Raw genomic sequence first — 23,654 nt, 5'->3', positions numbered from 1 at the left:
AGTCGTGCTATCATATGATAACAGTTCTCCACAGCAGAACTGTGCCTACAAAATAGTTAAGACACCTTGATCTATATACGTTCGGGAGGTGTGTGTATTTAAATTGGTGCCATTTTTTGGGACCTCTTAGCAGAATCATTACTGAATGTCTCATAACTTGCAAATTGCCGATAACCCAGAGGAATCTTTTTTTAGAAATTTCTTTGGTTTTCTTTCAATGCTTACATCCTTACAAAAAGAATGAATTTAGAGGTAAAAATATAATAAGAATATTAAAAAGAAAACAACAAATATCATAGAAACTTGACCAATGATGCATAGTATGGTTGTTCATTGAATAAACAATTGATTTAAATTCAGTACACTAATATCACAGTTCAGAAAAGCAACAGTGTGAACTTTTGTTAACAAACTAACCCCATTAACGTGTCTCTGAATAGTCATTCAATTTTCTCTTTGGTGTTCTTGTAATGATAATCAGAGCTAAATGTTAAGTCATATTCCACTCTATTTGTGTGAGATCTGTTGAGTTATAGTAGAGAACTTTCCAGAAAGACTATGAACTATTCACATCTAAATATATCAATTACGAATGGAACCAGTGGCAGCTACTGCTTACCTGGGCTGGCGGGGGAGATTAAGAAAAGACACAGGCTCCCCTAGCCAATCACGACGCTGCTCTCAGCTTAAAAAGTGCCCACCACTCCTGCCACAGCCCTGCTCTGGCCAGCTCAGCTCCGCCATACACCTAAACCAGTTTGGAATAATAAATGATAATAACATTGCGTTAATATTATATCATTTTTCCTTTTTAAACTGCTCACAGAGCAGTGGGCGACGAACCACTGCCTTAACGGAGGAGCCGCCACTGAGTGAAACATTTTTATGAAAAAAAGGAATATTCATCACTAGCATATAGAACACCACAGGATAATATGTTCCAGTGGCTTAAAACCGTGATATTATATAGAGGTATCCAAAGTAATAGACTTCGCTCTGGATCAATCATCTCACTTCTGGGTTTTTTTGTCTGTTACTTCTCTTTCTTCTTTCTAATGCTATGCAACAGTGGTTCCCACTTTCATATGCACATTTATATGTATTTAAATTTACATTTATACTCTCATTCTAACACATGCCGTTGTTTTTTATTTTTAGAAAATATGGAACATTTTTACATGTTGAGCTGAAAATATCACTTTCAATGGTTCATACCTAATTGACAGTAACAACTAACTAATATGGAACAAATTGTATGTGTGCCTGCGGAAGAACAAACTATCCTAAAATCTTAATTTTGGGTCTGAACTTTATATTTCGTTCTTAATATTACCACCACTTTTGTAGACTCTTTTTCGAATTTAGTGGAGCAATGAATGAGACATAGAGGAACAGTAACGTATTTATACAAATTTCTGTGCTGTTTGTTATTTTTATTATAACTTTCTTTGAAAACATAGACACTGGTTTAATGTTATCACCCCTAACGAATATATATCGAAATCTAACCAGTTCAAAGAATCACATGGCGATGTTTCTGTTTCTTTTTTCTATCTTTTTTCTTATTTACTGTTCATTGTGAAAGGGGTGGATGGATATGAAGCTATTAGGCTAAGTGGTTATTTTTCGTATCACCCTTAGAGATCCCACTTTTATATTTAACATACAATATGTCTATCTTTCTGGTTATCCAAACTGTAAATGGTGTCATGTCCATGTAATTGTTGTGTTATTGCATAATCACAACTGTTACTTAAAAATAAACTATAAACTATTATTAAATGTTACTGTTAACCTCCACATATTTATGAATCAATGTTCAAAGTACCTCAAACTGCTCATAGATCAAAGTAAATTGATTCCCTTTGGTATACAAAACAACATTGTTACATTACTTCCATGAGTAGACTAGAGTTTCCACATTATCCTTTTAATGCCCCAGATAATCCATGGGGTGAATAATCAACATTCTTTAGATTTTCTTTCTTTTCATACTTATGTGGAGACTGTAGATTTTGTCTCAGTTCCACTTGTCTTCTAGCCAGGAATGAGTACATTTATTCGGAGAAAGTCATTTATTTCTATTTTTTTTCTATTGATATAGGACTTCTGCCAAATGCTTAACAAAAATAAGGATGTAAAATAACGTAGTAAAGAATGGAGAAACATTTATTAGAAATTAGGTGTCAGGACAAGAAGCAAGAACATGTGCAAACAAAGAGAGTAATGGCAGATCATAAATATTAAGGAGCCAAGTATTGAACGTATTTAAAAGTGATACAGAAAAACAAGTAGCCAACAAGAATGACATGCATGCCATCACCGAGCAGTAAGGGAGGAAGTGATTGATGCATACACAGAGGGGAAGACAATTTGAATAATATTATATATTAAATGGGGTGGAGTTTAAAAGTGTGAAGGAAGGTCAACCTAAAGAGCAGAGCATTTCTCAATATGGTATAGAATGAGAACTGAAATGAGGGTTTAGGTAGATATAAACATGACAAATAAGTAACCTTGGGAAGAGTTTAAAGATCGAAACCGGAAGAGGAAGAAATACAATACATTGATGGGGACATTGATGAGTCACAGTAATAAGCACATTGCAAGCTTAGGAGGTCAGCAAAAAAGTGTGGAAGGTAAAAATATGGAAGATTTTTAAGGGCATTTGTAAAGAGATGAAGCATTAAAGAATATGGTATCTAGGTTTTTTGGGTTGAGTTGGAGTGCATGGGTGGACATTTCAGTGATGAAAACCAGGCAGATGTTTGAAAACCCATATACTTATAAAGGGATCAAGTAACTAAAAGGAAAGAATAACCTAACATATATCTTTGGAGTAATGACTGTAAAGTCCAAAAAAATGACATTGGTGAAATGAAGCGGTGGCACTAATAGCTAAAAAAAGTAGACCCAAGACACCACCCTTTAGGATACAGTAGCAAGTGTTGAGGTAGTTGGAAAATTTAATGGAGCAGTATGCTGCTTGTTTACAGTTGTGTAGTCAAAAAGACAACTATTGGAGTAGTGTACGAGTGACAGACTTTTGGCAAAAAGAGAATTGTAAGATTGAGTGATCAAAAGTGCCAACAATAGTGGAAATATCAAGAAGAATAGTATGAAAGGAGATATTTTAGAGAGGACTCCAGCAGTATTTAAAATTCTGCCACACTAGAATGAAGCAGTCTCTGACTGATCTTGAATGGCCTGTACACACATGGAAGCATATTCAGGGGACGTTTTGAATTTAGCACCATCATGTTGGACTAGTCATCATAACGGGTAGGCCAGATAACATGATTCCCAGATTTTTTATGCTAGAGTGTCTAGATTGTAGCTTGTTAATGCTTTAAAAATATCTGAGTGTAATCAGCATATTTGGGGGAAAACAGCTGGATATCATAATTACAGTTGTGAAATATTATCCTCTCTCAGAAGGTAATGGAATGGTTGCAATGTGGAAATTAAATTAGCAAGATGAGATGATAGACACAAGGCATTCTACACATCAGTGCATAGAAGCTACAAAGGATACAGACATTATCTTGCAGTGTAACTTTGACAGTGTGAGACAAACCATCTGAATGTTTAATTTGAAACAACATGAATAGATTTTTATAGTGTCACATGACCAAAACAATCAAACAACATAACTGGTATCTCTTTATATACCATGCTCACTGTGTTAACTGCATTTAAAGGTTAGTTGAATAACCTCAAAACAATCCAATTGAGTGCTTCCCTGAAAAAAGAGTGGCAGTAACCCACACATGCATATAAACGTCATTATTCAAGTAGGAGATCATTGATATGGTCATTGTCTCCTTTAATAAAAAGTATTTTGAGGTACAGTTTTATAGTATAAAAATACAATCAATCATGCCCATGATAAATATATAAATACAAAATGAATGAAACATTGTACTTTGCCAATATTTCTATACACAACCTTCATTTCTATCATAAATACATAAACATAGAATAGTTCATTTATCACAAGACTTTCAAATACATTTAAGATACAGTATAAAAATCAGAAAGAGAAGCGTTCACAAGTAAACTAATTAACGGCCTTGTTTTTCTAGCCATGTCCTCTATCCTCAATCCCCCACAGAGCTTCCTTTTTTATCCAGGGTTTCCAAATACTGCCACATTCCTTTACATATTGCCAAATCTTAGCGCAAACAGCTATTCTCGTCCCTGAACGATGTTCATTTTCTCATACCAATCTGCATAGCAGGGAACAAAGTCAGACTTCCAATTCTGGAGGATCAGTGAACTAACCACCAGCATAGCAATAAACAAGAGGTTCTGCAATCTGATCATTTTACAGTAAATAAATCCTAAGTAAAACTTTTAGAAACCTATAAATACCTTCCCATAGGCCTCTGAGCTTATTGCAAAACAAGACTAGGTGGACCCACCATCCTCCACCCAATGATCCACATCTACAGCATTGGTTCATGCACCTCTGATTAATTAATGCAAAAATGGGAGAGTTTGACTTACCAACCATTTGGCAAAATACTGCATCTTGCAATAATTAGCTCCACTCAATATTGAGATCTTAAACAGATTGATTTTTAACCAATCACCTTTAAATATTCATTATTCACAGGTTTCTTCCCTGAGCCGGTTTGACAACATTTGGGCATACAATCAGCTTTCTCACTAGATAGCACGTATTGGTGCAACAGCCCTATCTTCTTAGCTCCTAAATTACCCAGCAAATTAAAAACGACCACCTTCTTGGACCCCAGTTTTTGAAAGACAGTCTTTTGCAACACCTTAAATAAAGAACCGTAGCACCACTGTAGCAAACCTTTGTCGTATAACACCATTGACTGTTCCTCATCCCAGGCTTTTCACCTATTGCCCAACAGGAAATCCCCCAGTTTAACAAATCCATTCCTGCCCTGTCTAGCTACAGTAGATAGATCTAAAAGGACACCTCCCTTTGATACTAAATAACCCAAAAGGGTTTCAGAATTTACATAAGATATCTCAAAACCCTGTAAGAACTGTGCATGAAACTCAAAATTGCTGATGTCGGTGCAATTTGTTCAGAGCCAAATTGGCTAAAGAGTATACTATTCGTCTGGCTCCGGGGATGAAAGCTTTCATGGTAAAGAAGGGTATTATGTGCCGTAGGTTTAGTGTGTAGGGTATCTTCAATAAGTTGGTTGGTAACCTGAATCCCCAGACATCTAAAAACTCAATTTTGGAGGTACTGATGTTGGTACTGAATTTCAGGTGCGGGTCATAAACGTTGTTCCCCTGACTACTGCTCACCAGGGAAGTCTGCTGCTGGTTTAGAAAGTATATGTTTCAGTCTGTATGTCAGAAGCTTTTTTAATGAAATAGAAAAGGATTTGAGAAGTCAAAATGTGCCCTAATCATAATTTCTATGGCAAAATGAAGCCACTCATTTTGTTCCTTTGCAAATTAAATGTTTTAAGTGTTACCACTTTATTCCAATCAAGAAGACATCAGGTGTTCTATTCTTTTGTCATAAGTAAAACTTCACAGCATATGACATACAGTTTGGACTCACGCTTTCATCCCCGAGTCCGTCAGCATCTCAGCTTATGCCCCCAGCGCCATCACACCTGTTGGAGTGATTCGTTTTCACTTCACAAATACTGAATTAATTTTATACACATGAATGTACCTTCGCACTTCCGAGTCCGGCAGCAGCTCAGCTTAGCAGCATAAGACTCTAGACAGTACCACACATATTTTCCGTACCCCTGGACTTTCAGACCAGTACGGGTCAGAAGTTCATCCAGGTAGTTATAAACACATGCTGACGCTAATTCCACAAGTGTAGTGCGGCGGCAATGGCACATGACTTCACAGCATAAGACACACAATTTGGGCTCACACTTTAACCCCAGAGTCCCACACCAGCTCACCTTAGCAGCATCAGACTCTAGGCAATACCTCACTTAATTTCCTTAGGCGACCACTCTTACATCAGTAGGGGTGAATACTTTGCTTTGCACCCCCTCTATAGCACCCCCGAACAACACCCCGCAGAGATTACAGGGTTCCTACCCTTCTCTTTCCCCCTTTTTGAGCCCTTTTTTTCCCTTACTCACTTCAACGGAATCACAAAATGGCGGCCAACACTTCCTAGTTGCAACCGCACGCACCGATCGCAGCCAATCAGCAGCATGCTCGTGCTCGTAACTCCTCAGCCAATCAGATGGCAGAATTCCCAAATATCGATATCTGTAAATTTCGATATTTCTCCAAAACTACTAAACGAATTTACACCAAATAAACAAAAGCGTGCTTTCTAGACCAAGAACCTTCTCCCAGCCAAATTTGGGGTAATTCCGTTCCCCCGTTCGACCTGTAGCCTTGTCTAAAGTTTCCTATGGAAATTAACATGGAGAAAACACGTTTTGGGACCCCACATTTTTCTTGCTCCCCTTGATGAATCACCCCCCAACTTTCAACATAGGAGCTTATATCAACAAATAATTAGTTTTGAAAATTTTGCCAAGATTAGTAAATTGGCGCAAAGTTATTGGGAATAGAATGTTGCCTTTTTCCTATGGTAACTAGGTCCTAACTATAACTACCTACTGGTGACTGCCAGTAGGTAGTTAGTTATAGGTAGTTATAGTTAGGACCTAGTTCCCACTGTCTGGGATAGGTCCCGGGGGGATTTCTTAAAAAATAATAATGGGGGCCCGCTGTGGCTCCCGCAGCCCCGGGACTTCACTCATGTTGGGAGGGGGATTCAGTAGGCTGTGGAAATTATATAGAGAAAACAACAATGCGCCGTATTTTGGACTTCCTTTAATATAATGCGGAATAATGTTTACTTATAATGCAGTGTTCACTTTAATCCTGGATAGTGTCACTTTGTTACAGGAAATTTAAGATATGTGGGAGGGCGTGTTCTCTATCTGTGCACGGAACAAAATTAACGTTTAATTGGCTGAGGTGTTCCAACAAAAAGCTTAATGTTCATTGGCTGCGAAACATTAAAAGTAGAAGTGTTGCTAGCTATTCCTTTCTCCTCCGCAGAGTAGGAGGGACATCTGATTGGCTGATGTGTACCAAGGAAGACTTCCCAAGCTTAATGTTCATTGGCTGTGAAGCATTAAAAATAGAAGTGTTGGCAGCCATTCCCTCCTCCTCTGCAGAACAACATGGACATGTTATTGGCTAAAGTGTTCTGAGTACAAGTTTGCTCTTTATTGGATGGGAACAGCTAACTGTTGTCAGCCATTTTGTGATGCACTGCAAAGGAATACGGAGAAACAAAGTAGTAGAGGGGAGGGTAGGAACAATATTAACTCTGTACAGTGGTCACAAGGTGGTGGACAGGAAGTGTGAAGGTAGAAATGTTTTTTTATTTTTTAAGGACTATTTATATAATTGCAGTGGGGTGTACAAATCACAGCAGAAGAATAACAGAGTGTCTTGCGGTCTTTTTATCAAGTGTACGGGTAGGATACTTCCCAGGAGCACTAATTACTTATAATGTGGTATTTATTTTTCTGACGGGGAGGTGTGGTTGAGCAGCAAAAATTTCAGTCTAGGTTTCAAACAGTTTTTATTAAGCATTACAAATAAACTTTCTTCGGAAACTGATGCTGTATATAGCAAAGGGGTGACAAATAAAATGGGAATTTTAGAAAATATCACTTAAACATGGCCACACCCTCCTTTTTTCTGCTATAGTTTGTAAAAGTGTTGCCCCATATTATTGATAATATAAGAGGGCATGTGTTACTTTTAGGTAAAGTGGAAGAGAAGTGCTACAAGCAGGGCCGGACTGGGAACCAGAACCGGCCCTGGCAAAGTGCTCGGCCGGCCCCCTTCCCCCTCCGGGAGGAGGAGGAGGTGCGACCGCGCTATGTGCCAGGGCCGGTTTTCGGACGTTTTTGTTACAGGGCCGTTTTTGCAGCATAACGGCCCTGTAACAAAAACGGACCCTTAGGGTCCAAAACCGGCCCCCAACCATGCGGCCCACCGGGGGATTGCCCGGTGTCCGCAACGGCCAGTCCGGGCCTGGCTACAAGAAATACTCCTGCACTACATAATCTGAGGTCGGAAGAACAAGTAAAAAACAGTTGAAACAAATGACTTCATATTACATAGAAATGTAGGCATTATAATTTTTTGAAATTTGTATTCTGTAGAATTCGGGAACGTTCTATAGTAGTGCTTAGAGGTCGCATACTGTTCGGCTAACACATCACGTACTCTTTAAAGAATATATAGGACAGTACTATTACAATATACAGTACTGGTAATATATATTCTATAGGGAGAAGGTGTATAGGAACCACAACTGGAGGAGTGTGGCTCAATGGTTAGAGCGGCAGACCCTGATGCAGAGTTCTGGTCAGGTACAAGGGTTTGATTCCCGCCTCGGCGGGGTCTCGGGCTCAATTTCCTTGGACCTGTTAATTCTCACCTCGGTGCCTATTCTAATCACGGGCCCCACGCTGCAACTCTGGGCAACAGCTTGCTTAGCCTCCAGACCGGCCCCAACAGCCCTAAGGATGCCTGGCTTCACCCTGGGGGTGCCCAAGAGTGGACACTTCACAGGGAAAGCCAGGAGGGGTTACACAGCGATATGAGTATCAGCGCCAGGAAGCCGAATAGGCGACACCGCAAGGTGACCATCTGGTGACAGTGCGCTCTATAAGTACCATGACATTTACATTTACAACTGAGATAAATAGAACTAGAAAATAACATTTAGGGGTCCATTAGGATGGCCACCCTAACGGAGAAGAGGACCGCCCGCTAACAGTGCGGGGGTCCCGACATTGGTATTAGGATGCACCCGCCACACAGGCGGGCGCATCCTGTATGTCTACCATTGCGGCGGGCGGAGCAGGAATCTCCGCCCGCCGCAATGGTAAAAGTGCACGTTTGGCTTGGCAACGCGCAACACGACAGGCACCGCACGGTGCCTGCCATGTTGCACTCTGACATGCGGGGGGTACCATAGGTACCCCCCATGTGCACCCCCCAAGCCACGGACTCCCAGGGGGCCCGCAAGGGGCCCCCGCAGGGAGTCTCCGCATGCCTTTCCGTGGCGGCATTGCCGCCACGGAAATGCACTGTCTAATGCACATTGTAATATGGCGGGCGGTGTCTACAAGACACCGCCACCATGTTACAGGTTTTCCGCCCCGGCCGCTAGGCGACCGGGGCGGAAAGCAGGCGGGCGGTGTTTCCGACCGCTGCGGTCCCCTCTACCATCGTAATATGGCGGGGGGAATGCAGGGAAGGATGGCGGGTGGATTGCCTCCGCCAGGGTGGCGGTGGCCACCACTACCCTGGCGGAAGCAATCCGCCCGCCATCCTAATAGGCCCCTTAGTAATGTAGGGCTTATCAAATGTTTAAAGTAAGAAAGTATGTATGAAAGCTAAATTTATTTAGATTGCATTTTCATAAAATATGCTCACTTAAAATATATTTGATCAAGTAGGTTATAAAGGTTAGTAAGTTGCCTTTCAGATGGCTCTGACAAATCTCCAATTCCTTTTCTGTAACAATATGACACGTTATTACAATATAAAAAGTGACACTGTTGTTACACAAAAAGAAAAAGGAAAATTAAGTCAATAACGATATACTTTTGAGCAGTGAATATTTTAGAGCTTCTTTTCTCCGGGACTTCGAAATGTTTCATGTTTGTGGCGACGAGTCATTAACTCCTCATAATGATCAAAATTATAATATACATATTCACAGTATATGATCCCAAGTGGGAAACAGACTAACAACCAGAAGTTGGTGATGTTTTGTATAAATCTTTACTCTTGGCGCCGACGAGTCATGAACTCCTCTGAAATCACAATGACTGACAATATTATAATATACATATTGACAGTATGTGATCCCCAGGGGAAATCGGACTAACAATCGGAAGCTGGTGACGTTAATATAAATCTTTAGGATTTGCCTCAATGGGTCACCAATACCTCCGAAGTGACATACAGTCACTTCAGAATTTGTATATTATAATATACAAATTCACAATATATTAGCTCAAAGGAGCCAGAAAAGAAGCAAAGTTTGCTGTAATCTGTCTGTTTCTGAAAACAAGCTGCTGACATTACAGAAGAAAGTAAAAAAATAAGTAATAACACGTTTTACTAAATATAAATGTTTAAATATTGACAAATAGCTATGTAAAATAAATACCTACGATGCCATAATCAAATAATTTACAACTCCGGAATACATTTTGTTGTTGCATAAGAAGAATCCGATGCAAGAAAAGGGAACCTGCATCACAGAATGGACACGGGTAAATAACTTGTGAAAAAGAAACTAATCGAACAAAGGTGTGGTTTATATACTTTTTGGTTATTGAGTAGTCTATGGAAGGAAGATGCGGATCCGCCCATTTACATTTCGCGTTTTACAGTATACATGTGCTCACGTTTTAACTGTTTAACTCATGCACGTGTTGGGAAAAGTTACAAAATGTGAAGCTGTAACGGTTTCGATTTCGATCGTAACACGTATAAGGTCCTTTATATGTACATAGGTTGGAGAGCTTAAAAACTGTTACCCAGCAAACCGTGTCATTTCCATTCTAATCACTAAAAACATCTAAATAGTAGTCATATAAAAAATATTGTTCACAATAGAAGAAAAAACAAATATGAGCTAATATTTGTCATCACTATGCTGTTAAATTACAAAAATGCCAGCATTTGTAAAGCGTACAGCTACCCCCAGAAATGTGTGCTGGCGCTCAGGGGCATCGGGAAGATTAAGCAAGGTGTTGCCCACAGTGACATAGTGGTGGGCTAACATGCCGCTGGAGCCGGGAATCAAACTGTGAACGCTGTTGCTCGATGTCAGGTATCATAGGTGCTGCGTCACAATTTTTCTACACTTATATGTAAATTACTGCTAATTAAGTTATAACTATTGCTAAATTATAAGTAGGGCTCCCTGTTCTCTGTTTTTACAGATTTTTATAGATAAATACAGACAGAAAATTGTTTCTTTTCCTGTCTGTATTTATTTTAAAATGTGGATAAAAACAGAAATTGGGTTATTTTATTCTAAATGGTGTCAATCATGACTACCAGGCCAATAGCTCTGTTCTAAAAGTAAGAGAGTTAAAACAAAAAAAGAATGTTAGTACATAGCCTTAAACAGCAGTATATATGCTCATATAGGAAAACACGCACATTTTAATATCAAGGTTGTGCATATTTTATCATCTGAGTGTGTTTATATGACAGAAAACGGACATACCTTCAGGCATGAGTGCATCTTTAACAGACAAAAAAATGTGGAAATATACTCATTTCAGATTCATTTTTCACAAAACCAAAAAAATACATATGGATAAAAACAGACGGAAATCCCCAATAAATAAATACAATAAAACCAGGAGTCCTAATTATAAGTTATAAAAGACTATTGTTACAGTTAGTTTTTCACTACAAAATGTATACACGTCTTTTTAAAATTTACTTAAAAACAATATAGGTTTTAGGCACATTGTAGTTACAAATTAGCATTTAAAAACCCTTTGAAATTCACAGAAAAAAACATAGGTTTTGCTGAAGTTATAGTTTTGAAATTTGCATTTAAAAAACCCTAGAAATTCACTGAAAAAAAACATTGGTTTCAGGGGAGTTATAGTTAGATGGACATTTCACTTATACAATGCCATAGAAATTCCACTGTTATAGATAGTTCAGCTAACTATAACTTGCACCTGCAATGTACCTGCAATGCACTGCTCATGACGTTACATATTACATCATTCATGGCATGGTCAGTGACATCACTTTCTTCTGTCAATTGTCAGTCAGCCATATGATGTGGTGTTACTTCTTCTAGCCAGCCCCCACCTATCCACCCACCCACTCCAACTCACTGCCTACTCAATGAGTCAACATCAGCATCACAATAAATGGAAAGAAAAAAACTCCCATTGTCAGCATACTCATTTTGAAACATCAATCCAAAATATTTACCCAACCCTTTTTAGTTTCTGCCATAAATGACTGTGCCTCACTTATCTGAGAAAAACCATGAAAGCGACCCTTAAACAGTACAATTAGCTTAGCCATTATATCAGAGATACTTGTGTGCCAGCAAATTTAAATATTGAAATCATTTCGTTAAATTCCCTGCGGTGACAGGCCAGATCAATTGGCATATCTGAGAAAATCCTAAAGGAGAATTCATTCTATGGCGAAAAAGTTGGCATCTTATAGCCTTGTCCAAAATCTTCCCTTTAATTCTGAAGAACCTGAGCAGGAACTCGACAAATCTTGTGGAGCTTAAGGTAGAACATAAGAGCGAATTAATGAATTAACTAAGGCCACCGTGCCAGAGCTTTCCTCTTTCCCTTCTCCTGGTTCAACATTGTGCTTAACTAGGAGATCATCTCAAGTTTGTCCTCACAATTAGATACTCCTTGCTCTAGCTACTCACAGCAACCTGCGTATTGAGTCAATTGATCTTCTATTTTCACCAAATGCTGCTTTATCTTCTTTTCAAAATCAAATTGTTGGAGCTGCATGCCTTTAATTTTGCCCAAAATGTCCTTAAGCAACAGGGGCATGGTGCTTGACGCATCGCCCCCCCCCCTTGATTAATGACTCATCTTCATTTGAAGCTTTATGTTTTTGCTGCTGGCTGCAGTGGATGTACTTGAAATCAAGGACATATGGTTGTGAAAGAGACTTTCCTCCACTTCCCTTGACCTCCTTATGGCTGTCTCCTAAGGCCTGTCATCAATCATAATCTGAGTGGTGATCTCAATAAGTGAAGTCTACCTAGCCACAGAAATATTTGTCTCACCATTAATTGAGGGGACCTCCACCATCAATTCCAAGGCTGAATCATTCTGTACCATTGAGTCCTCACATTGGTTTTTATTCTCAAACTCCCAGTACATTTCCACCTAGATCAAACCAGAGATGCCCACATGGCTCTTCTATAGATGCCTGAAGGGTGGAAAGGTTAACCTCTTACTCCCCCAGACTTCTCCCTGCTGGCCCAACTGCTGAGGGTGCACTTGATTCCCTCTCCCCTTCCCTTCCAAGTTGCACCTTTTGTATAGACTGTACTGGCCATGCCATCAAATCCGAGGCAAAGCCACACATATCTGATGTGGGAGCATTTGACTCCATGCCCTCTCATAAAAGCAAAAAAACCTGAACCAGGCTTAGAAGTAATGGCCTGCATTTGCTTCCTTTCTCCATACTCCACACTTTCAGTTTTAACTCCATAGATGGCATAGTCAGACTTAAGGTTAAGGGCCCTTGTGGCATAATCATGCAGAGTTGGCTCTTCAAACAATTTGCACACCACCCAGCACTTTCTCCTCTAGTTAAAATCTGTCAGCTTGCTCATTTACCCCATATTCCGCAACCAGTTTCTTAAGGGTCCACCACAAAAACTGCTGAACTGAGAAACACTAATGCCCAGCAGTCCTTTCACCACAGCCAGTCCAACAGTATCTGAAATTAGACAAATCCACTCAATAGTCTATTAAACTTGAATGTACATAGCGCAAAGGACCCAAGTAATCTCGGAAAGGTAAACAGTGTAGAAAAAAGTGAGTGAATTGCAGGTAACTTTTAATGCTGCTAACCTCTTCTGGATACTCCAAAATGTTCAACAATCAGCGCCCCTACTCATATTCTTTCTTCAGCCTTGCATTTATTTTTTGCCCTTATTTCTCCGCCTTTTTATCTTCCTTGTGGGGGGTACAAGACATATTGTTACACAGCCTTGCTAGTTTCCAATTTGATGGGCGTGCGCGGAATGATAAAGTCCGGATTGCAAAAGTAAGATTTACAAAATCTCTTTATTTTTCAGTCAATATCAAAGCTTTAGATTCCAGCCAACGCGTTTCATTCTCCGTGGGAGAACTTCATCAGGGCTCCTATAGATTTTCTCACCAATCAGTGGGAAGCCTATTTGAGCATAAGGTCCATATGTCCATATGATGTCCTGAGCTCTGCCCAAATGTTTCCGGCAAGGATGTCTGGATCAGTCACAACTTCACACGAACCCTAGGTAAGAATTCTAGATTGCAACTCACACTCTTTTAAAGGCCAAGGTTGAATACTGCGCGCTCAGAGATAGATCTGTATGGATCCTTGACTAAATATATGTCCATGTAAAGTAGAAAATTCAGATGTACTGTTGAGCTCCCCACTCGGGAAGCTACAGCAGCTTGTATAATCTCACACTTATCGGCGAGGGTCCCAGTATCTGTGAATAAAAGGTGGAATCATTAAGTGTAGTGTAGTCTCCAGGCAATAACTCTGGAGTCTTAAGGGAAAAGTTCCTACGGCTTTAGTGGGCCCATCTGTAAGGTCAGCCTTTCTAGTTTAGCTAAGCCACCAAGTGGTCTTTTAAATATACAGTGTCCGTCTTCCATGGCTAGAAGTGATAATCTCCAGCCACACTGTCATTATCCTTCTTCTTTCAACGCCGCATCCCCCAGTGAATTGGACAGTGATGCTGCTTTCCTGCCTGGCTGCAGCGCACAAGATGGGGGTCTCTGATAGGAGCCCTAGCACTCTGCATCCCCACGATGTCTCGGCATCAGTGTAATGTGATTGTCTCTTTGATGATCTATGTAGCTGACAAAACCAATCATACACTAACTATCTATATAAACATGGGGAAAAATAACAATTTCATTTATGCCATGAAGTGTAAATAAACTTCTACAGCCAACTTTTGTGTTTTAATCAACAATCACTTTAAATTATCTGTTATTATATTGTCTTATTTGGTACTACAAACTATTAATTGGCCTGAGGAGGAGTGCCACGCAGCCCCCTCCAATAATTAATTTAAATTTAAAAAACTGGCAATGCCCCAGGGGTTGGGGTCCCCTGGACGATTATGGCCTCAGAAGGGGGGTCACTTGGCCCCCTTCATATTTTATAATAAAAAAAGGGGTCAGGCCCTGGGGAATGGGGTCCCCAGGGCCGATAAAAAAGGAAATGAATGGGGGGCCACACAGCCCCCTTATTAAAAAAAAAGACCAGCATCACACCGGAGGCCCCGTCCCCTCCCTGCAGCACTCTGCAAATGCACCCCCTGACACGTTGTAAGATGGGGAACTAATTCCCCTTGAATACAGGGGGTCCCTGTGGGCCAATTAGCCCACCAGGAACCTCTAGTATGTGCCAGAGAGCTGTGTTGCAGAGAAGTGTTCAGAGGTCACATCCCTTTTTACACCTCTCTACAACACAGCTCTGTGGCGCTTAATGGAGGTACCTGGTGGGCTAGTGGCACCCAGGGACCCTCAGGATTCAAGGGGACTTAATCCCCAAACTTAAAATGCGCTACAGGAGTGTTTACACTGTGGTGAAGGGAGTGGGTGGGGCCTAAGGTGACATGTGTGCAAACACTCCCTGTGTCACGTTTTAAGTTGGAGAATTAATTCCTCTTCAACCCTGAAGTCCCCTGGGGGCCAACTAGCCCATCAGGTACCTTCAATAAGTGCCACAGAGATGTGTTGCAGAGTGTTGTAAAAAGGGGTGTGGCCTCTGAATACCTCTCTGCAAAGCAGCTCTCTGGTGCTTACTGGAGGTACCTGGTGGGCTAGTTTGCCCCCAGGGACCCTCAGGATTGAAGAGGAATTAATTGCCCAACCTGAATCGCGCCACCGGGCGTCTTTGCACACATGTCATCTTAGGCCCGCCCCTTCCTTCACCACTGCGCAAACGCGCCCCCTAGCGAGTTGTACGTTGGGGAATTAATTCCCCTTCAATACTGAGTGTCCCTGGGGGCCAATGAGCCCACCAGGAACCTCCAGTATGCGTCAGGGAGCTGCGTTGCAGAGAGTTGTTCAGAGGCCACGTCCCTTTTTACACCTCTCTGTAATGCAGCTCTGTGGCGCTTACTGGGGGTACTTAGGGGCTAGTTGGACCCTAGGGAACTTCAGAATTCAGGGGGACTTACTCTCCCAACTTAAAACGTCCGCAGAGCGTGTTTACACAGTGGTGAAGGGAGGGGATGGGGCCTGAGGTGACGTGTGCAAACATGCCCTGTGGCGTGTTTTAAGTTGGGGAAATAATTCCCCTTCGATCTTGAGGGGCCAACTAGCCCACCAGGTGCTTCCAGTAAGCGCCACTGCACTGCATTGCAGAGGTGGTCCAGGCCGTGCCCCTTTTTACACCGCTCTGCAACAGCGCTTACTGGAGGTACCTAGTAGGCTAGTTTTACCCTAGGGACCCTAAGAATTCAAGGGGACTTAATCTCCCAACTTAAAATGGCCACAGGGCGTGTTTACACAGTGGGGAAGGGAGGAGGCAGGGACTGAGGTGATGTGTGCAAACACGCCCTGTGGCACGTTTTAAGTTGGGGAAATAATTTGCCTTCAATCCTGAGGGCCAACTAGCCCACCAGGTGCTTCTAGTAAGCATCACTTGACTGCGTTGCAGAGAGGTGGTCCAGGCCGTGCCCCTTTTTACACCTCTCTGTAACAGCGCTTACTGGAGGTACCTTGTGAGCTATTTTGACCCTAGGAACTCTCAGGATTCAAGGGGACTTAATCTCCCACTTAAAACGACAACAGGGTGTGTTTACACAGTGGGGAAGGGAGGAGGTGGGGCCTAAGGTGATGTGTGCAAACACGCCTTGTGGCGCGTTTTAAGTTGGGGAAATAATTCCCCTTCAATCCTGAGGGCTCCTGGCGGCCACCTATCCCAACAGGTGCTTCCAGTAAGTGCCACTGTGCTGTGTTGCACAGAGGTGGTCCAGGCTGTGCCACTTTTTACACCTCTCTGCAACAACGCTTACTGGAGGTACCTAGTGGGCTAGTTCGACCTTAGGGACCCTCAGGATTCAAGGAGACTTAATCTCCCAACTTAAATCTGGGCCTGTCACTCATTCCACCAGAGCACTGGGCTTCTCCCTTGGTTGATTAAAAATTACCCAGTTATCAACTGGAGAGACCATTCCATGGCTTTCTCCTCCAGTTATTGTAGGACTCGTTGTCTGGAAAGCAACGCCGCATTACAACACATAGCTGGAATTGCTGATTCCTGTTTACCAGTATTACCTGACTGTTATGATTCCTTAAGGGAGGTGTTCGATAAAGAAAAATCCTCTGTCTTGCCACCCGACCGTCCCAACGACTGCTGCACTGATCTGATTCCTGGAGCAAAGATTCTGTGCAGTCGCATATATGCTTTAAAAGAAAAAGTAAATATTTATTTGAGAGAATATTTGGATGACATGTTTCAGAAGGGATTCATTCGGCCCTCTAGATTGGCTGCATCATCCCCTCTTTTCTTTATGCTCAAAAGGAAAGGGGGTGTTCAGTGTTGCATAGGCAACAGACCTCATTAACTTTGTTTCAATAAACAATAGATACCCCAGCCTCTGATTCAATCCTTTCTCGCTCAAGCAAAACAGGCCACAGTTTTCGCACAGCTTGATCTAAGAGGTGCCTATCATTTGATTAGAGTAAGAGAGGGAGACGAATGGAAAACTGCTTTCCGTACAAAGTTCAGGCTTTATGAGTATCTAGTGATGCCCTATGATCTGTGTAATGCCCCTGCAACTTTTCAATGTTTTATTGATGATGTATTAAGGGAGACATTGGATGTTAACACTATAGCCTATGTAGTTGACATTCTAATCTATTACTCATGAACTGAAGAACACATTGGTCATGTGAAGAGTGTTTTAACACACCTTAAAGAGAACAACCTTTATGTGAGACTAGATAAATGTGGATTTTATGTTCCAGGAGTCACCTTTTTAGGTTTTGTGTTGTCAGCAAAAGTAGTGTGCATGGCTCCTCAAAAAAGGTTGCTGTCATAACCAAGTGGCCGTCTCATTGCTCTGTGAAGGAAGTACAGAGCTTTTTGTGATTCGCTCATTTTTATAGACGATTCATAAAGTGTTTTTGTCTTTGGCTTCTCCTATCACCAAAATTAAAAAAGGGACACCATTTCTGTCGACACTAGCCGCTGAAGATGCATTTACCTGCCTAAAGAAATCCTTTATCACTGCCCCTGTTTTGAAACACTCTGATTTCTCCCACCATTCCTATTCAAAGCTGATGCATCCCAAGTGGCTGTTGGAGGAGTTTTATCCCAGAGAGACAGACAAACAGGTCACCTACACCCAGTAACCTTCTTTTCTCATAAACTCACACAGCCTGAAATTAATTATTCAGTGGGAGACAAGGAATTACTGGCAATAAAAAGAGCATTTGGAGAATGGTGCCAGTACTTGTTAGGAGCCATACACACAGTTACTGTTATCATAGATCACAGAAATCTACAATTTTTGAAGGTAGCCAGAGATTAATCCATGCGACAGTTATGATGGACCCATTATTTCGGTAATTTTGATTATATCATACAATTCCAGGCAGGCACCAAACATGGCAAAGCAGTCGCACTATCTATATACGGTTAAAATTTGTCTGAAGACCTAAGTACACATGATCAACCCTTCATCCTAAGTCCTGAGCGTATCTTGGGAAGTACTTTTTCAGAAGAGATATTCCTGAAGGAAGTACCTCAGGCACAGGATGTAAAGAAGTCAAAAACCTTGAAACCAAACATAAAGGAGTGAGAACCCAGAACCTACTGTACATTCAAGAAGGCTTAGTCTTCCCTACTAAGGCTTTACAATTACAGGTTCATAATGGAGTCATTTACATGAATTAGCAGGACACCTATGTCATAAGAAAACTCTTGCCCTACTTAAAAGACACTTCTGGTGGCCCTCTATGAATCAAGACACGTATTCGTATGTCCAACAATGCTCTATTTGTGCACACAGCAAGAGATCCCACCAGGATCCGGTGTGGCTTTTAATACCTATGCCCACACCTCCTACACCATGGCATTCCATCTCTATGGATTGTTTTTGTAGAACCTCCATCTACTAAACAAGGTCATACAGTTATATTTGTAGTTGTTCACTTGTTTTCAAAAATGGCCCATTTCATACCTTTGAAAGACTTACCTGATTCTAAAGAACTTGCATACATTTTGCTCCAACATATGGTGCGCTTTCATGGTCTTCCTTCTGTTACTGTGTCAGATAGAGACATAAGACTTTCTTCAGCTTACCACCCCAAACAGATGGTCAAACTGAAAGCATCAATCAGTGCATTGAACAATACCTCAAATGTCAACTACTACAGGTAGATAGAGATTGGGACACTTTTCTTAGGACTGCGGAGTTTGCATATAACAATGGTGATCATGCCTCCATAGGGGTTTCCCCCTTATATTGGCATTAGGATTTTCACCCCTGTTGTGGCATCATATCTCTGCAGAGTCCCACTGGTACTCCGGCTGCTGTGGACCTTGCTACTCGACTCCCTGATATCCATGTTGAGGCGAAGCAAACTTTGGAGGAGGCCAAAAGTATTATAAGGATGAGGCTGATCAACATAGGAGATCCCCTCCGAATTATACAGTGGGTGACAAGGTTTGGTTATCCACTAGAAACATCAAGGTCAAGGGGATGATTACATTTAAGCCTTGCTTTATTGGTCGCTATGTTGTTTCTAAATTGGTAAAGCATGTTGCTATGAAACTCAATCTGCCTGATTCCTTACAAATTAATTCTGTGTTTCATGTATCTTTGTTGAAGCCTGTGACCCCTGGTACTGTCATTCCTGATCGGCCTCCACCTGTTCTTGTTGATGATGTACCTGAGTATGAAGTGGCCTATATTGTGGACTTATGCAGGGTCCGCTGTAGGCTCCAGTATTTGATACACTGGAAGGGTTATGGTCCTGATGAATGGTCTTGGAAACCTGCTTTTAATGTTCCTGCTCCACGCTTGGTGTGGTTGTGTCATCGGCGTTATCCTAAAAATCCCAAACCTGGTTAGGGGCCTTAGCGGGGGGTGTACTGATGGGCCGCACGGGTTGTGACAGCCCTCCTGAGTCCTCTATACATTTCGCCCCTGCAGAAAACCCAGGTGAGCCTCACAGAGGTTTAGATTAATTTTTGAAGAGAGCAAAACTGTCTTAATGGAATGTCATTTTTTTTCAAGAACAGTCTATAGTTTTGCCTAAAAGATGTGTATCCGATTGCAGTATCTTCTATTGAAAAACTAATAATAAAAATCCCATTGCGTAAAGGCTTAGTTTATATTGAAAACTCCAGATGCAAAATGATAACCTATTTACATATATTTGTATGTGTCCCTCCCTCCGTTTGTTTCAGTGCATTAAGATTTATTTTAAAAAAATGTAATCAGCCCAAATTTGTTGTGAATTGCCACAATATGTATTTTCCGGTGTTGTGGAAAGTCACTAAGACTGCGTGTTTTTCAAAAAAGTGTAAAACACATATAAACAGATATTGTAAGTAATATTTGACAATTGCTGTTTACTAGTATAGTGTTTAAACTCCTATTTTTGTAATAATTTTTAATTGAAAGCACTTTCTAATTGTATTTCCGGTCTTCGCAACCACTCCAATGTGAAGTTGGTAGTCGTGAAGATCATGTGACTATGTAAGAAAGAGATTTAATTTGATAAAATGTTTTCATTAATCTACAAACAAAGTTCCCCCCAATTTCTCTCTTCTTGAAGGTTCCAGTTGCTAGTTGGATCATTCCTGGAGCTGTTAAAATGCAGAACTGTCCTATCTGTATTTTTTGGGCATTTTGCTAAATATAAAATGGCATCAGGAAGAGGTGAAGAGGAGTATGAGGTGCATCAGCAGGTTGAGGAGCAGGAAGTACCAGCAGCATGTCAAGACTCTTCTGATGAAGAACCAACAATTAAGAAACAGAATAATGGCCCACATGCATCAAGCTATTTAGGAATCGCAAACGGTGCGATTCGGTAAAATCTGCCGTTTGCGATTCCTAAATTGGTTTCTGGGATGCATCAAGCATTTTTGGTGAAATGCGCTATTTTTAGAGAATTCCAAAAATGCGATTGCTTTTAAGGAATCGCAAAATTGTGATTCCTTAAAAGCAATGCATGATTAATTTTAAAGTTGCGAATTTGCAAATCTGGGGTGCAAATTACCACGAGGTTGAACATCGTGGTAGTTTGCGAAAAAGTGTTAAAATGCTCTAATTTGCATTTTAAAACACTGTCATGTTACAGACACACATGTCCTTAGGACATTTGTGTTTGAAACATGCACTTCAAAATAAATGTCAGGGGTGCAGGGGAGGTCCAAAGGAATGCATCAACATTTTGCGAATTCTAAATTGCGAATTTGCAATTCCCATTGATTCCTATGGGCCTTTTGGCCCATAGGAATCAATGGGAATTGCGAAATCGCAAATTGGAATTTGCATAATATTTGCGATTCGGTAACATTTTTGATTTTTACCGAATCGCAAATTTTATTCATTTTTAATCATGCATCCCGTTTTGCGATTCCATATTTGCGATTCGGTAAAAATCGCAAATTAGGAATCGCAAAAACAGACTTTGATGCATGTGGCAAATAGAGTGGTATTTTTACACCATTCCATCCGCTGAATCAAAAACCACTGTTAAGTAGGTGAAGTGCACCCAGGGCCGGACTGACTACTGGGCAATTTGGAATTCTGCCGAGCCGGGGGCTGATTTCACTGCGGTGGGGGCTGATTTCCTGATTTCGTTCATGGAGGCCTGTGTGCACTTCAAAATAATTAAAGCAAAACGAATTTCGTTCAGTAGACACAGATCCCCATCAACAAAGTCAGCCCCCATCTCAGCAGCATTCCATAATGCCCGGTAGCCAGCCCGGCCCTGAGTGCACCTCGTGCAATAAGACCCTATCAAGGGCGGCGGCGAAGAAATATTCATGTGGTATAACAAGCATGTTGTACCACTTGAAAACGTACCATAAGGGGTAACTGAAAATCGCACAGAGGGAAGCAGAAGGAGAGGGAATATCAACCTCCAGAATTGGACTACCTCCTCCTGGAGAGAGAATTCCAGTGGGAGTTAAGAGGAACTACATACAATTATCACCAGAATTAAGGTACATCTGTACCAACAGCCTCAACTGTAATACCACCCTGACAGCTGGGGAGCAGTCTGTGGATGTAATCTTAGAAGCTGCGCAAAATCAAAGTTGTTATTTTATTATTATTATTTTTTTAAACTAGTTAATCCAATGCTTTTCTGTTTGTGGATAACATTTGTATTCCTTCGTTAACTATTTTATTTAAGAATGAATGACAAAAATACACAATTTTAGAAAACAAAAGAAAAAAGAAGAAAAAACGTTTCTTGTCAGAACCGCCTTTCATGGTTAGAAAAAAGACAAAGTGTATGTGTGCGTATATACATCTGTAGAGGAGTGGTTGTTTAAATGTGTGGCTGAGTATGTTAATGGCAGCATGGATGAGCGAGTGCATGTGTGAGTGACTGTATGAGTGAGTGGCTGTTTGAGTGGCCATATGGGAGAGTGAGTTGTTCTGTGAGTGGCTATATGGCTGAGTGAATGGCTGTGTGAGTGATGCATGGTTGAGTAAGTGCCTATGTAAGTGGCTGAGTGACTAGCTGTGTGAGTGGCCATAAGGAAGAGTGAGTCATTGTCTGACTGGCTTAATGGGTGAGTCAATGGTTTTGTTAGGGAGTGCATGGGTGTATGGGTCAGCGACTACCTGTGTGAGTCACTGTAGGAGTGAGTCAGAGTTAGTATGTGTGCTTGTATGGATGACTGTGTGGCTATATGAGTGGCTGTATGTTAGTGTGAGTGGTTATGGGAGTGGCCTTATGGGAAAATGACTTGTTGTGTGAGAAGGTATAAGGGTGAGTAAATGGTTATATCAGTAGCTGTATGTGTGATAGACTAAGTAGCCATTTGAGATAGTTTGGTTAACAATTTGGTTCCGTGAGTGGCTGGATTGGAGAGTGAGCATCTAGGTGATTAGCTACATATGTGAATCAGTATTTGCGTGAGTATTGTATGGGTGTGTGAGTGAGTGTTTGAGTGGTTATATGGATAAGTGATTGGCCCTTTTGAAAGGCTGTGTGGGTGAGTGAATGGATGTGTGTATGACTGGATGGATGAGTGGGTGGCTTTGTTAGTAGATGTATAGGTTGTGACTGGCTCTGAGTGCTGAATGAGTAAGCAAGTACAAGTATAAGTGCCTGTATGGGTGGGTGAGTGAGTGAGTGGGTATATAACTAGCTCTATGGATAAGTAAATGGGTATGTCAGTGGTTCTCTGAATGGCTAAGAGGGTAGATGAGCTTGATTCTGGGAGAGTGAGGATGTGTATGAGTGGCTGTGTGGGTGAGTGAGTGGCTGCGAGAGTAGCTGAAAGGGTGAATAAGTGTGTATGTGAGTAGCCATATATGTGAGTCACAGCTAGGACCAGTGGCTGTATGACTAGTTGAATGGGTATGTGAGTGGCTGTATACATTAGTGGGTTTGTTTATAAGTGGCTGTGTAGATGAGTGAGTGCTAGTGTCAGTGGGTGTATGGATCACAAAATAGATGTGTGTGTGTAGCTATATAGCTCACTGACCACTACTAAGAGTAGCTGTGTTGGTCAGTGTCTCCTAGTGTGAGTGGCTGTATGAGTTAATAGGATGGTGTATGAGTAGCTGTATGGGTAAGTGAGTGGTAGTGATAGCTGTATAGATGACTGAATGGGTGCATGACTGGCTGTATGACTAAATATGTGGGTGAAGGAATAGTTGTATAGGTGAGTGAGTGGCTATG

The 23,654-nt window shown here is 41.2% G+C and overlaps 1 protein-coding gene across 1 annotated transcript in view; it reads left to right on the top strand.

Annotated features, from left to right (window-relative positions):
• The window catches only part of LOC147747587 (vitellogenin-1-like), a 1,134,322-nt gene that overhangs the window by 375,525 nt on the left and 735,143 nt on the right, over positions 1-23,654 (top strand). The window lies entirely within an intron of this gene.

The sequence above is a fragment of the Lissotriton vulgaris genome, chromosome 1_1 (genome assembly GCF_964263255.1).
Source record: "Lissotriton vulgaris chromosome 1_1, aLisVul1.2, whole genome shotgun sequence".
In the NCBI taxonomy this organism is placed as follows: domain Eukaryota; kingdom Metazoa; phylum Chordata; class Amphibia; order Caudata; family Salamandridae; genus Lissotriton; species Lissotriton vulgaris.
Note: the sequence above shows the minus strand (reverse complement) of the source record. Positions and strands in the feature narration are given on the sequence as shown.